Here is a 13,934-nt window from a genome sequence, read left to right on the forward strand (position 1 = left end):
AGTTTGTCTGCTGTAGAGATGCTAGTTCATCATAAAATAGCTGGAGGAGCAAGACAGGTCTCTGTCAGTACTTGTCATTAAATCTTCCTTTACAGAGATGATTTGCCCCCAGCCATATGTAAAAATAAATTACAAAGCAGCTCAGCCTGTCACATGGGCCAGACTGAACCAAGTGGCGGGTATTTTAATACAAAATGTACCTGAATCTGCAGACTCCTTACAAGAGAGTTGCACACCTCCCATACTTCAGCTGGCACCGGCTGAACTCTTTCCTGTGCAATGACATGCTCAGGGCTGTTTTCAGGAGCAAATTGTAAACATTTCTAGCTAAAGGCTAAATACGACTTGGTTTGCCAAGTGCAGCTGAATGTGAGAACATATTTATGCTGAAACAGGAAGACCAATGAACAGCTTGCTCAGCTCTCTGTCCCTTTTCTCTGCAAAAAACACTAATCTGTGGCACAAAAATTACTGCAGAAGCTGTTAAACACTATTTTTTCTGTGTGAGGGGCCATTATTTAAGTGCTGTCCTTCTCTGATTAATGAACATGGGCTCTTCCATTCTCTGGCCTGTCTGCCATGCTGTACTAAACATGCTCAGCTAAAAGTAAAAAGCTTTGATGCTGTTCTCTGGCCGCTAGCTTACAAAGTCAACTTACTGCTTCTCAGTCACCCTCTCCATTACAGAGATTGCATCTGCAAGATCAACTCTACCTGCTCCAGCCCATTAGCTTCAGTACCATTGAGAAGGTTCAGAGTAGGAGAAAATCCAGTTTGAGGTCTGTTAGTAGCCAACCCTTGGTACTAAATGTGCTGGGACAACAAGAGAAAGAAGAGAAAGTCTTTGCTCTCTTCTCTTCAGGCAGAAAACAACCATAACTTCATGTGAATCACATCTGCTTACTGAGAAGGTAGCCTTCAGCAGTGAATCCACACTTGCCAACACTGACAGCCAGGGACAGAAAATGGCCCTTCCTCATGCTGCGGTCATGGCAATGCCATAGATGTACTGGATCATTACTGAGGCCAACGCGCCTAGATAATCAGTTGTAGCTGAACTTGTGACACAGGTATGGGAAGAACGGTACTGGCTCTAAAGCTTTGGTAAAGTTGTATTTGCTATCATAATCCAAAGATTTCAAGACCTCCTCTGAATGAATAGGGAAGCTGTACTTACTATGCAGAAGTGTTTGATACAAAGCTGTGTCCTTACACACCTGTCCTGAGATAAAGTTTCTCAAAGTATGTACTATACTAGGAAGCAAACCTTCCATGATACACAATCACAGGGCTCCCAGATACAAAGTTCTGTGCAAAATAGATCGAACTTTCCTCTTGTCATATGCTGAACCTTTCCTTGTGCAGTTACTCTTTCATGTCACCTGTGGCCCCCACTGTAATCACGTCTCTTTTCTTTTAGTGTCACCCAGGCAGAAGACAGCACGCACTGTTCCCTGGAGCTTCATACCTGCGGATTAGTTGGCGAGTACATCCATTGCCAGTGGCATCTGCTGAAGACAATAGCTGGGAGGTAAGTTCTTCCTGCCTTTTCTTCTGCAGGAGCATTCATAGTGCTAATTTTCTCTACGTGCTGCTCTATTTTTATGAAAATTAGAGAAGCTTCATTTTTTGAAGATCTTTATGCCAGCTTGCTAGCTAGCTTTGGTTAAAGCTATTAGGGGTGCTGGTCTTGCAGGAGGACTGGCACACAGTGTGGTCATACCAGCCTTGTTTCCCCAGGAAAACAGGTTAAAAGATTTCTCCTTGCCTGTAATTGGATGCTGCCAGTTTGAAAAGCTGCCAGAGTCTGTCTGACAAAAGAAGACCTCTCTGTGTTTCCACTTGCAATTGCTTTCCCATGGAGTCTAAAGGCGAACTGTTAAGGCCATTGATCTCCCTGCAAACAACATATTTGCAGCAGTGGCAGAAGATCTCTGCGGGGATGAAGTGTACAGGAATGACACACACAGACTGCTTATTACACTGATCTGGTACTAACTGGTCCCTAAGTGAAGAGGAGTCACCAAAACTTAGCTACAGGCCATTTGACTTATTTTAATTAGTCACTCTGAAAAAGTCAGCCACTCAGAAGTTAGAAAAGGCTATTAGGATGGCACATCACAACTTCGTTCCAGCTCCCTTGCAAGTTCATCCAGTTTTTAAACAGAACCTTTTCTTTAATCTTTAGATGAGCACTTAATGCCAAGTCAACGTGACAGCCTGCTTCTTTCTAACTATTTGGTGACTGATCCCATTCTCTGTTTTCAGCCCAAGATTGAAAGGCTGATCTGAGACAGAGCTATTCATTCCTTCATGTTCTGGTGAATGGCATTGCTCAGTCTGCTGCCTTGTGCTGCACCAGCATTAATCCTCACTACCCCCCACGAAGCTGGGGACTGGCATTGTGATTGCCTTATGGATAAGGAACTATAGCTCCTAAAATTAAAGTCACAATTCTCTGTTGGTTTTGAATGTCCATCTGCCCAGGTTAGGGTGCCAGTGTAGGGTGCCAGCCAGTCTAGGGTGAGATGAGACCACAGCATTCATTTCAGTTTAGTTTAGACTGAGACCAAATTAGGGTATATTAATTTTCGATGTTGCATAGGCAATCATAGCTCCTTTGGTACGTCAAGACCTTCAATTTCACCAGGTACTGGTGCCCTCTTGTCCAAAAAACCTTGGTAAAATATTTGTCAAAGGTCTCTTCACACCACAGTGTAGATACTACTAGTCACCAAAGTCTGTCTGCACATGAATACATGACAACTCACATCCTATTCTTTCCCGCTTTGCTAGTTTTTGAGCCTTCAAATTTGGTTTTGGAAAGACACATTACATGGTCAGAAGTTACACTCAGTGAGTTTCATGGCTTAGCCATAAAAGACTGTGCTCAAAACATGGCAATTAGTCCATGTGGCTGTCCTGGTAAGCAATAATCATAAAAATAAATATTGGGAGAGGATGAAAAGTAAATAGGAGAGTTACACTGAGCTGTTGGGGAAGGGCTGCACTCTGGGGGAAGCAGCTGGCTTGTTTTTTATCCTGGTTTTCTAAATTATGTGTCTCACTCCTGTTTCTAAGTTTACCGTCCATAGAGGATGGCTGAAGTTTAACTGGCTTTTCCCTCTCTAACTCCTTTTGCCACAGAACTTTCCATAGGCAGAAAAAAAAATCCTTCCAGATTCCACTGAGCAGCCTCAAACTCGTCAACCTCTTCTGCAGCCCCGTGGGGAACCAGGGCCGCACCGCACCCCACAGCAGTAGCTTTGGCTCCTGCCACTGCCTTGGCCACAGAGGCTGTGTCCCATCTGGGCAGCACAGCTCTCTCTGCTTTGGGTGGGAAAAGCTTTAGAAATAGTCTTGTGGCTACTGGTTTTGCTGTTTTTTTACTGGTTTGCTGACACATGTTACTGCATGGATTTGATGTGGTGCGAACCCTGGTTGAGAGTGCAATTAGCTGGGGATGTTGGCTTTGTATGGGCATAGCACTGGGAGATCATCAGCTCTGGAAACAAAAGGGTTTGTGGGCAGCCCAGTTTTGTTTTAGCCTAGTGGTACTCAGGGGTATTTATTTCCTCTGTGCCTCTGGGAGCTTCAGAGCCATGGCTTCTCTTTACCGGCTGATGAAGCTCAGCACCATGTGTACGTGCTTCCTGCGTTTTTCCGCTTGCCCCAAGTGCACAAGTCATTGCAGTTATGTTGTATATCTGACCAGCATGGCAAGTTTTTCTTCATGAGAAAGAAGAAAGAGGGGGAAAAAAAAAGTGTCCTCAAATTTCATAGGCCTTGGGACAAATCCAAGCAGTGCGTCTGCATGACTGACTTTTGCAATTAAAATTATTCTGTGGGAGTTAGTGTGAGGATGATCAAAGACTATAGTTGATGGTTCTTGTTTGTTGGTACAAATATGGTCCTTTTTGCTGGTTGAAGACTGGAGGCAAAGGTGCTGGTTAGCAGGGGCACTTGCTGGACTTGCTGGAGGAGAAAGTACACAGGGTGGCTTCAGCCTCCTCAGCTCCTGCCTTGCACTGCAGGTGCTGAGCACAGCCAGGCAAGAACTGAGCGCTTGCTTGATGGGGAATTTGCAGCCTGCTCAGCATGGCTGCAGACATGAGCAGGGCGCTGGTGGGCTCCCAGGATGAATTAGTGAGGATGAATTAAGCAGAATTCTGAAAATCCAACCACACAGCTTCTAGAAAGGGGTGAAAGGGTTGTATTCAGGGTCCCTGTTTTTTAAGGATGAGATTTATCTGGTTTTCGTATTTCCTTTCACTTGTATTTGTAACTGGTGTCAAAGACTTCTCAGGCCACATCTTTTCTGTTTCCTTCGACTATTTCCCAATCACTTTGTGTTTTCATCTGATACTGTATTCAGTCAAGGTTTACAGGTAGAGGAGGATTATAGCACCAAAAGCAGCTATACCAAATGCTGTTCTTGCTTCAGAATAAGTATGCTCTATTGCCTTGGCATTTAAATGTAGTAGGCCTTTTGACTTGTTTTACTCTTTGGGATTATCTGTGCCTTTGGGATTATATTATGCCGGCGGAACATAAATCTCATCTTCATTAACTGTTTCAGGTGTTCGTATGAGAAAATCATACTCCATATATCTTTGAGCTACAGAAATAATTTAACTGGACATTCAGATTACAAGAAAAGCAAAATTTGCTTTCTAATGATTTCATTGTCAGTTGTTCTAGCATTGAGGATGCTTGAACTGCCTAAACAAAGACTCCAGTTAGGGAGACAAAAGTAGCCTTTTGTCAAGTGCTGGCTCGGGGTGCCACATCTGAGTTACTATTCTCTCTCCAGCTAAGTCCACTTTGATGGTGTAGCAGGTGCATGATCCCAGCACAGAAAAACAGGCCACGGGAGCAGCGAAAAGACGAACCCCAAAGTTGTCTGCAGGCACCACCCGCAGCCCTCTGAGAGATTTCAAAGTGCTCACCGAAAACAGAAGGCTGCTTTGTGGATGTGGGCTCCCGTGATGATTTCTGGTTAGTTTGCCAGACCCTTTGGAGTCTTTAGCTACACGGAAAAATGGTGAATGAGCTCATTGTTGCCTTTTCCACAAGCACTGGCCCTCCAGCACCAACACAACTGTTGTTACAGCACGATGCTGCTGCCACGCACAGGAGAGCACCTGAAGGGAGGCTCACACGGGAGGACAGAGCACAGGGGAGGTTTTGTTTCAGTGGACATCGTACCAGTTTTCCTAGAGAAGTGGGCTAGCACCAGCCCTGCTAGAGGAGAGCATGCATACCAAATTAGCACAAGCATCTATTTTCCTTTCAGCACAACACAGCTCCCATCATGGCTATTAATAGTAGTTATGCCTGCAAAGAGAGGTCAGGCCAAATCCCTTGGTAGGTAAATGGCTTAAATGATAGTTCACCCGTTTACTGGTAGCTGCTTCTAAGACCAGTGAAATATTTGGAAGTGTGACAAGTGCCATTCTCTAGGAGAGCCACTGAGTCATTCCCAGATTTCATGTCCTGGCTCCTCAGGGTTTCTGGAAACAAATGGTGAGTATTTTTCTCCTGATGTTTTTGATTTTCACATGCCAGGAAGTGACAGGAAAGACTGAGCACACTTTAATAACTTTTTTTGAATCTCATCGAGACTTTGTCTACAACAGGGAGATGGCTCAGGACATGAGAGGAGTACTGTTTTCCATCCCACTCAGTGCAGCGTATCGGAGCCAAGGGTGGTGCCAATATTTTGATGGAGATTACTTGAGCTCTGAGGAGCTGCGGACACGGCCAGACCCCCCCCAGCCCTGCCAACACCACTTGAGATCCTGACCTTATGTTCTGGTTTGAGGGTGAAAGGGCCTATTTTTTCCTTTCTGTTAATTTTAAGGAGATAAATATAGCCAGTGAAGTGACCTCTTAGTCCCATGGAAATCTTTGAGTTTAAAGCCGAGAATGTGAATTTTAGCAGTAGCTCTTATTTTATTTATAGACTGGTCATTGTATTGCTTAGCATGAGGTGATGTTGTGTGACACAAGCATAGTTAATTAACACTAGGTCAGCTACCTTTGAAGAACAATGACAGAAACCTTAATTTCCCTAAAAACACTCTGTTCTTATAAAAAAAATTAATAAAAAAAATATGTTAAAACATGACTGAATATAGACTTTAATAAGGTTTCCCAAATATGTATCTTTGTTTAAATGGATACTAACTAATTCTGGTCCTATTGACCTTGCTGGAGTTCAGTGTCAGCTTTTACTGTGACACTGATACAACTCCCAGCGGGTCAGAATCAGGCCTAAAATGTACAGAAATGCTTGCTAAAATGTGGTTTGTGAAACAAAACAGTGCTTAGGGTTATGAAGGCTGGCCCAGTAAAGGGAGCATGAGGAATCTGGGACCACAGAATTGAACTTGGGGATGGTGGGGAAAGGGAAAGCTGGTCTCCAGGGCTGCAGATCCAGAAAGGGGTTATGGAAGGACGGTCCACAAGATAGCAAAAGGATCTTAATCTTATACAGTTCCTCCAATGGTGCTACAGCGACCCTTGTGAAGGGAGCATCCATACCAAGGACTGCTGTCAGCTGTGTGTTTGTCAGAGAGGAGACAAACTGTGGTCAGAGAGCGGCTTTGAAGTGAACCAAGTGGCCTTATTGTTTCAATTTCAACTGACTGGAAGGAGCAGTTTTTTGTGCTTTCATGAAATCTATGAAATATATTTTGTGGACAGGCCATGCAGGCAGTCAGGCTGTAATGATGGTTTCACAGAACCTGCTCCTTTGTAAGCTTTGACATTGGTAGAGGGATGGAAACAGCTAGACTGTGCAGGTCCCTGGTACGATATTTAATATTTTTCCTTTATGAGCATAATGAGTTTAGATTGTATTTTTAAATAATTACACAACAGATATGGGTTCAGTTTCTCAGAGACACTTTCTTTAGCAGGTGAAAAACAAATGTCTGCTCCTTATTGATGTGTACAGCACCCAGCCTGACAGGGCTTTGATCAGGCCGTGCAGGTGCTGTTGTAGAGCAAATCAAATGAAGGAAGACAGAGGCATGAGGCATTTATAACCCAAGATATGAGCCATGGGCAACAACAATAGATGGTCATCTCTAAGAATTATTTTTCCCGTAACAGCAGCTCTGAGAAGGACCTGAATGAGAGGTACTGACCAAAAATAGTCTATGATATAAAATTGGCTCGAAACTGAAACCCTTCCTAGCACTGTCCAAAGCTTTTTATTTTCCCTGGGGTGACTGCAGAACTAATAGGACATGTGTTCGTTAGTCTGCAGGAGGTTATTGTAATGAGTAAGAATGGATGTGACAGCAACCCGAGGTAACTCAGTGACTGAAGCTGCTTCCCAGCTCTCCCATGCTTGGCTTTTGTCCTCTCCAATTTCTGCCTTCTGCCACCCGTGCCATCAGCCTTACACAAGGAAGAATAAAACAAATATACTGGGACATCAGTTTATGAAAACACACACACACACAAAAATGGAAAAATAAACTGCAAACTAGACTGCTGTTTAGGGAGGACTTTGCTTAAGGGTCAGAGAGTGGTGGAGCACACTTACAGTGGCTTCTTGGAGGGTCAAGCTTTTTCCTTAACCTCAGTCAAAAAAGATCTGAAAGCCAGTCCATGTGCTACTGAAAAGTTTGGTAACTCCTTTCAAGAAAGTTACAATGATGTTTTCAGGAGCAGAAGGATGAAATGAAACCAAGAAAGATCACCAGGTCACAGAGTAGTTGAGGTTGGAGATACCTCCAGGAGGTTCTGGAGATCCAGCCCTGCTGTTCAAATCACGATCAGCTGGAGCAGGTTGCCCAGACCATGTTTGGACAGTGCTTGAATACCTCCACGGATGGAGACCCCACAACCTCTGCTTGCCATCAGGTATTTTTTGGTAGGACAGGATTGATGTGGTGAAGTATGCAATTGAGTTTTACCCATGGTGTACTCTTGGTTTGGCACTTGAAAACCACTCATAGCCTCTGACAGTCTTTCCCATGGGGGCAAGTCCAAATTAACCTGCATTCCTGCTAGGCTGTCTTGTCGAGGAGGAGAGAACAGTAACCATGTCCACTGTACATCATGTCAGGTGTATTCTTTGTCTCCTTTTTATCACATTTGTCTCTTACGATAGTTTTAGTACTTTTGTTTTATAAAATTGGAACTGTAACCTTTAGTTGCACTGAAGTGCATGGCTTTTGCTTTTAGCACGCGATTACTGCTAGTTCATATAAGCAAAAGGCAGCTTCGCTACTGAACGGCTGCTTGCTGACCCTCTGGGTAACTCCTGCTGATCACATGGTGGGAGACTTGTCAGGCTGCCTTGCCTGTAGCAGTACCTCAAAGCCACTGTTGTCAGAGAGCACTGTGATATCCTGGAGCTTTAGATTTAATTTATGACTCCACAAGAGCCCCGGTCATAATCTTTTATACAGAGGGAAGCACAAAGTGTATTTGCCAGATCATCTGAAATAATTTTACTCACAAGGCTAAATCTGTTTCTGTTTCCCCTGGAAAAAGCAAGAGCAGTTTTACCTGGCTTTGGATTCACCCCAAAGCTGCAGCAAAGAACTTGGCCCAGATGTACATGATCCTGGGCTGCAGCCGGACACAGGAGGCCCCTGGTCTACCTCCAAGGGCCGGTGCATCCTGTTTTGCTTTTCAGCAGGAATAAGGAGGTTTGGGGGAGCTGGTGCTCTCAGCAGTGTGTGAAGCTGCCAGCACAGCCTCAGCAGGTCAGGAAGGTGCAGAGATGTATGAGAACAGACGGTGGAAACCAGAACTATTCAGGGACTCTTGTCAGAGAAAGCAATAGGAAATACTGATTTTTCCCAGGCTGAGCCCACAAAGGGACTTTGCAGCTTATTAAATGCCTGCTGAGATACCATCAAGTGTGGGCAGTGACGTGGGAGGGGAACAGGAGTCTTCTTGAGGGTACCAGAAGGAAGACTAGTGCTAGACTGCACATATCTGGTCATGCACAGCCTGGAGCAGATGCTGCATGCATACAGTGTCCTTTTACCTTCAGAGAGGGACAGTATCGCCATCTATCACCTTTTGAGGTAGCTATGCAAAATGAGGGGATGTTCCTGGTGAAGGAGGTTGGACCAGCTGTGTACTGCTTACTTTGCTTTGATGCTTTCACACAAGGAACCTGGGTGAGAAAGAATGATTTCCTCTGACTGGGTAGGCCCTAAATGGATGTGAGTTAATGCAGAACTTGAACTCAGGTATTTGCTTTCAAGTGCCATGCTTTGAATTCTGTTTTCTTGGGGTCATCAGGTGCTTTGAGTATGAGCAAACTGATTATGGAGCCTGGGAATTAAATAGACTCAGATCATCAGTTTGATTTCCATGCAGGGAAAAATTTAGGTGCTGAGCCCAGTTTTAAGAAGTTTTTGGTCCTTACATGGAAAAAAAAATCAGCCGTGGAATTGGGCCTGCTCAGTCTTTTAATTAGAGTCAAATTCTGAGTCAATGGTACTCTTGAAAGGTACCCTACATTAAAGGCTGAATATACAAATTTCTAAAAGTACCTGATAGTTTCAAATAAATAGCCAAGTTCTGCATTAACAGTCAAAAACTATTGAGCAGTGACCTTGTCTGGTACAACCACCCGCCCCCTGCAATTTAAGTCTGTTGACTCTAGATGGATACCACAGGTCCTTTTTAAAAACACAGCTTCCTGTGATTCCCTAAAAGTTTAAATGGGCTTGAGATTGCTGTTCTTGTCTTCTGGAGACAGTAACTCAGCACAAAATGTACCAGCTTGGGATGTACCAAAGTAGGTTTGTATCAAAAAAATATGCTACTTGCTTCTATGACAACATTGGAGATGTACAAGAAATAACACACTATGCATCCCACACATTAAAGAGATGAAAGTGCCTGCTATCCTGAAGTGACCATAAAAAATTCTCTGGGACTTAAAGGTTTAATGTTCCTTGTTTGTGTGTTTGCATGACTAAGGTTTCTTGGTGCAGAGCATAGACTGTTCAGGAACTGGCACATTGAGCTTGCTGTAACTTCTGTGGCAGACTAATGTCACCCTCCGTAGGGAGGTGACTGTAGCTGTGGTGCCTCCAATCTACATTTTAAGAGCCCTCAAATATAGGGAGGCTGGGAGGAGTGACCTGTCAGCTGAGGAGGGCTGGAGGCAGCCCTGTCTCTTGCTGTTCTAGTTGCATGGGGAAGACAATCTTCCCTTCTGACGAGAATATTACTTATCAGTGGTCTGCTGCAACAGTTTTAATACTGTCTCTGCCCAATATATGGTCCTACAACTAAGTTCCAACTGCTTGACTTTATCACCTGGAATATAGAGTCAGATATTTCATGCTTTTTCTTTTTTATTTTTCCCTACAAGGTACCCTTGAAGATAAATAGCTTGCTTGAACTTTGCATACTTCAAAAATAGTGTAAGGGTGAGAGAGTGTAAGGAGAACGTGATGTAGGAGTTCTGTGCCCACCAAAAGTTATGGTTTAAGTCTGGCTTTTTGCAAAAACTGTCCGTATTTTTCTAACTTCTTCAGGTGATCTTGACACGAGGCAGTATGTCACTTTTCCCTCAACAGCACGTGCCACAGACCCCCAACATCCACCAACCCTCTTGGGGCTTTCCCACCTCGTGTGCCTTGTAGGAGATGGAGCTGGCTGAGATGGAAGGTACAGAGATGAGGTTCCCAGGCTGCCTGGACCAGGAAATCCTGCAGGGGTTCCCAAGGCAAAGCAGACTCAAGGTGCTGCAGGGCAGCTCTAGGCCAGCTTCAGCTGGACTCCATGCTCCCCCTGCCTGCAGGCCTAGGGGCTCCTCAAGCTCAGAGCAGTCATGGGGGGCCCAGGCTTCACAGTGCCTGAGATGGCCTCAGCTGCTCGTCAGAGGGCAGCGTGAAGGGGCCCAGGGCAGGAGGTGAGGGCACCTATGCTGACCCATTGCACCTAGGCAAGGTGACAGGGCTGGGTGGCCACAGCAGCAGGTGCCTGACAGCCCCACCATCAGCCTGCAGGTGCAGGCTGAGATCAATGCAAGAGGGACAGTGTGTCAGGAGTGGCAGGAACCAGACACAACCATGGCATAGCTCAACCATGGCTTGGGAGCTCAAGCCTGAGCCAAACCAGGGCTCTCAGCAGGTGGTACATGACCCAAGTGAGGCTCATCAGGGCAATCGAGGTTCGTTAATGCCCTCTGTGCCCTGCTAATTGCTCCCTCCCACCTGTGGAGGAGCGGAGGACAACTCCCAGCTGTAACTGGACTCCTAAGCTACACACACACCCACTCGCACACACCAAATTGTTGGTAGAAAGTAAGGATGGAGTCCCACAAGTAAGAAAAAGTGTGTTTCCCTGTTAAGGAGCTGCCTTATTGGTTCAAAGGACTGTGTAACATCTGCTGCCCTGAAGGTGACTGCAAGCAAGTGGCTTCATCGGGCTGGCTTCTCATTGTGCTCTGCTGCAGCCTTCTAGGAGCTCTCAAAGCGGGGAGGTTTGAAGGTAATGTGCTTAATCAGTTTTCTGCTCAGTCTGTGTAGTAACATGGAGTGTTTGTTTGTTGTTGCTTCTGTATCTTCACCTTAGTTTTCCTCCTGTGACTTTACTTGAGCCAACAGGAGCAGTGGAAGAAGCTTCCTTATTAATTACAGCTCATAATTGTGAGCTTGGCAGCTGGTGGATTGGCAAAGATGAAATCATTTGTGTTCCTGTCTGCACAAGACTAAAAGCAATGCAGAGGAGGTAGCTTTAATTAAAACCAACTGCCGTAGATCATAAAGCAGTCTTATCAACTCGCAGGCGCAGCATGCCGTGCTCCAGAGAGCGCTGGACTGTGGGAAATGGAGATGGCCCACAGCACAAATGGTAATAACTAAGCGTAGGCAAGGAGCTTTGGCATTTACTGTAGAGCAAATCTATCAGCCCTGCTTCTTGCTTTCTCTCATGAGAGAGGCCTTTCAGCTCGGCCTACTCCATGATGTTACTGTCAGTACCGTGTGACACAAGGCCATGCTTTTGGGATCATGTTGTGAGGCTCTTGTGTTAGGGCAAACAGACTGGTGGTGTGGCACAGAAAGCTATGACCATTATATGTGGTTAATGGTTCGTGTGAGTCCTGGAGGCTCAGCCACTCCCAGCCTAGTGTGTTTGAGCACGTGGGGTAGGTCTGAAACTCTTTCAAACTCTTGCTGCTTGTGCATTGACCTTGGATATTTGAAGTGGTACACAAATACTAGTTATAGAGCACAAAGTTTACAGAGGTGCTGTGATTGAACTGAAAGATAATATCCAATAGTGTAAGGCAATCCACTGAAATCACTTTTTAAAAAGGTGAGGTATCACATTTTATGCAAAGCTTTCATCTTTTTATGTGCTTCAGACTAAGCCAGGTTGAAGGCCTACAGTGCTTCCGGACATGGATTTACATCACTTAGCTCTGACTGGTGCTCAGTGGGGCTCAGACTGGAAGTATGCCTTTGGTTTTCATTAGAGAACTGAATTTGCTGAAAACAGCTAGATGTATTATTCATTAATATCTCCTGTAAAAGTCACAGACCAGCTTTTCCTGGACCACATTAAATGAAACAGATTTAAGTGTAGTATGGCTAAGGGGTTGAAAAGCTTGTATGAAGCTTATGTTAGCTATGTGCAAAGAAACTCATGAAAGTCCCAACCCACAAGAGACTACAGAATTACTAACTTTGCTACCCCCAAGAATTCAAAAATCATGAGTCAGGCCTCAGTCATAACATTTTTTATTTTTTTTTTTTAAATACAGAGAAGCCTCAGGGTTTTTATTTGCTTACTGGCTTTTGAACATTGAGTTCTTGTTCTCAAACAGTCAGGCCCTCATAGTTGTGGAAAGAAATCTATTTCTAAATGAAAAGCCAGATTCTCTTGCAATAGCAGCATAATAGAAGCCAATTTTAACTGCAAGTTTATAACTTTTTTTTTTTTTTTTGTGTGAACTGAACGTTTCTGCAGCCTAATGCTACCACCTAAAATGCTGCTTCTTTATTTGGACTTGTACATAATACAGGTTATCAGCACTGATAGCAGTTTTTAAAATCTTCCCAAACTGAGCCTTCCAAACCAAGGCAAGCACGTCCAAGGGAGAAGCTGCATGGATGTCTCTGAATAATATAATAGAAAAGAAATAACCTCTGAAAAATGTTATTTCTTTCCAGATCTTGCACAAAGCTGTGCCTTCAATAGGGGCAGAACAGCTGCCCCTGCACAGAGTTCTCCTCTGCTTTTTCCATGGGATGACACTAAGTGGTTATTTTAATCCTAGGGCTGAACTGCTGCCAAGCTTTATTTAAAAATATATATAAAGGAAGGCAAGCATGTGAGTCATGGGAAACTTCCGGGTACATTTTAGCCATGTTAGTAATGCTCCATGTGTTTCCGTTTACAATTCACTCCTCCATTCCCCAAACCTGATACTTGTGACTTTTCCCTATGCTCTGTCACAAGTGTGGTGGGGAACAGCATCTGCAAGCACATTGAATGCAGGAACACAGGGACCGTGCTTTACTAGTGTGTCGAGTGAGGCCTTGGATTAGCTGTAGCAGGGGAAAGCAGGTGCTAGCACACACACAGGTTTCAAGACTTCAAATGCAGTGAAAGTTGCTTAACAGAAACCATCCAGGCTTCTGTTCTTCCCTTCACTCTGCAAGGCAACCTCAAGAAAAGTGTTTCAGAATTCATCTGTTTCTGTGAGATGCTGCCCTTAAACGTCCTTAATTCTGGAAAATTTTGTGTTGCAAAGAGCCTTCTGGAGAAGGTATATTGCACTCATCTAGACATTGGACCATGTTCATCAGCTGTCACAGTTGCATTTAGCCATCAAACACTGCTTCAAAGTTGATGTCTTGGAACTTTATGTTGAGGAAACTGTGCGTCTCTAAACTGGCATGAGCTGTGCTTCTTCCTGTTCTCACCAGGGTTTG

At 44.5% G+C, this 13,934-nt stretch overlaps 1 protein-coding gene across 2 annotated transcripts in view; it reads left to right on the forward strand.

Annotated features, from left to right (window-relative positions):
• The window catches only part of COLGALT2 (collagen beta(1-O)galactosyltransferase 2), a 148,867-nt gene that overhangs the window by 20,843 nt on the left and 114,090 nt on the right, over positions 1-13,934 (forward strand). The window contains exon 3 of one of the 2 annotated variants that reach the window (XM_084527388.1): positions 1,421-1,531. The gene's annotated coding sequence lies outside the window, so the exon portion shown is untranslated. Of the gene's footprint in view, positions 1-1,420; positions 1,532-11,249; positions 11,485-13,934 lie in introns of those variants that run through there. The other variant, XM_084527387.1, reaches the window with a different exon arrangement.

The sequence above is a fragment of the Aythya ferina genome, assembly GCF_964211825.1.
Source record: "Aythya ferina genome assembly, chromosome: 8".
NCBI lineage: Eukaryota > Metazoa > Chordata > Aves > Anseriformes > Anatidae > Aythya > Aythya ferina.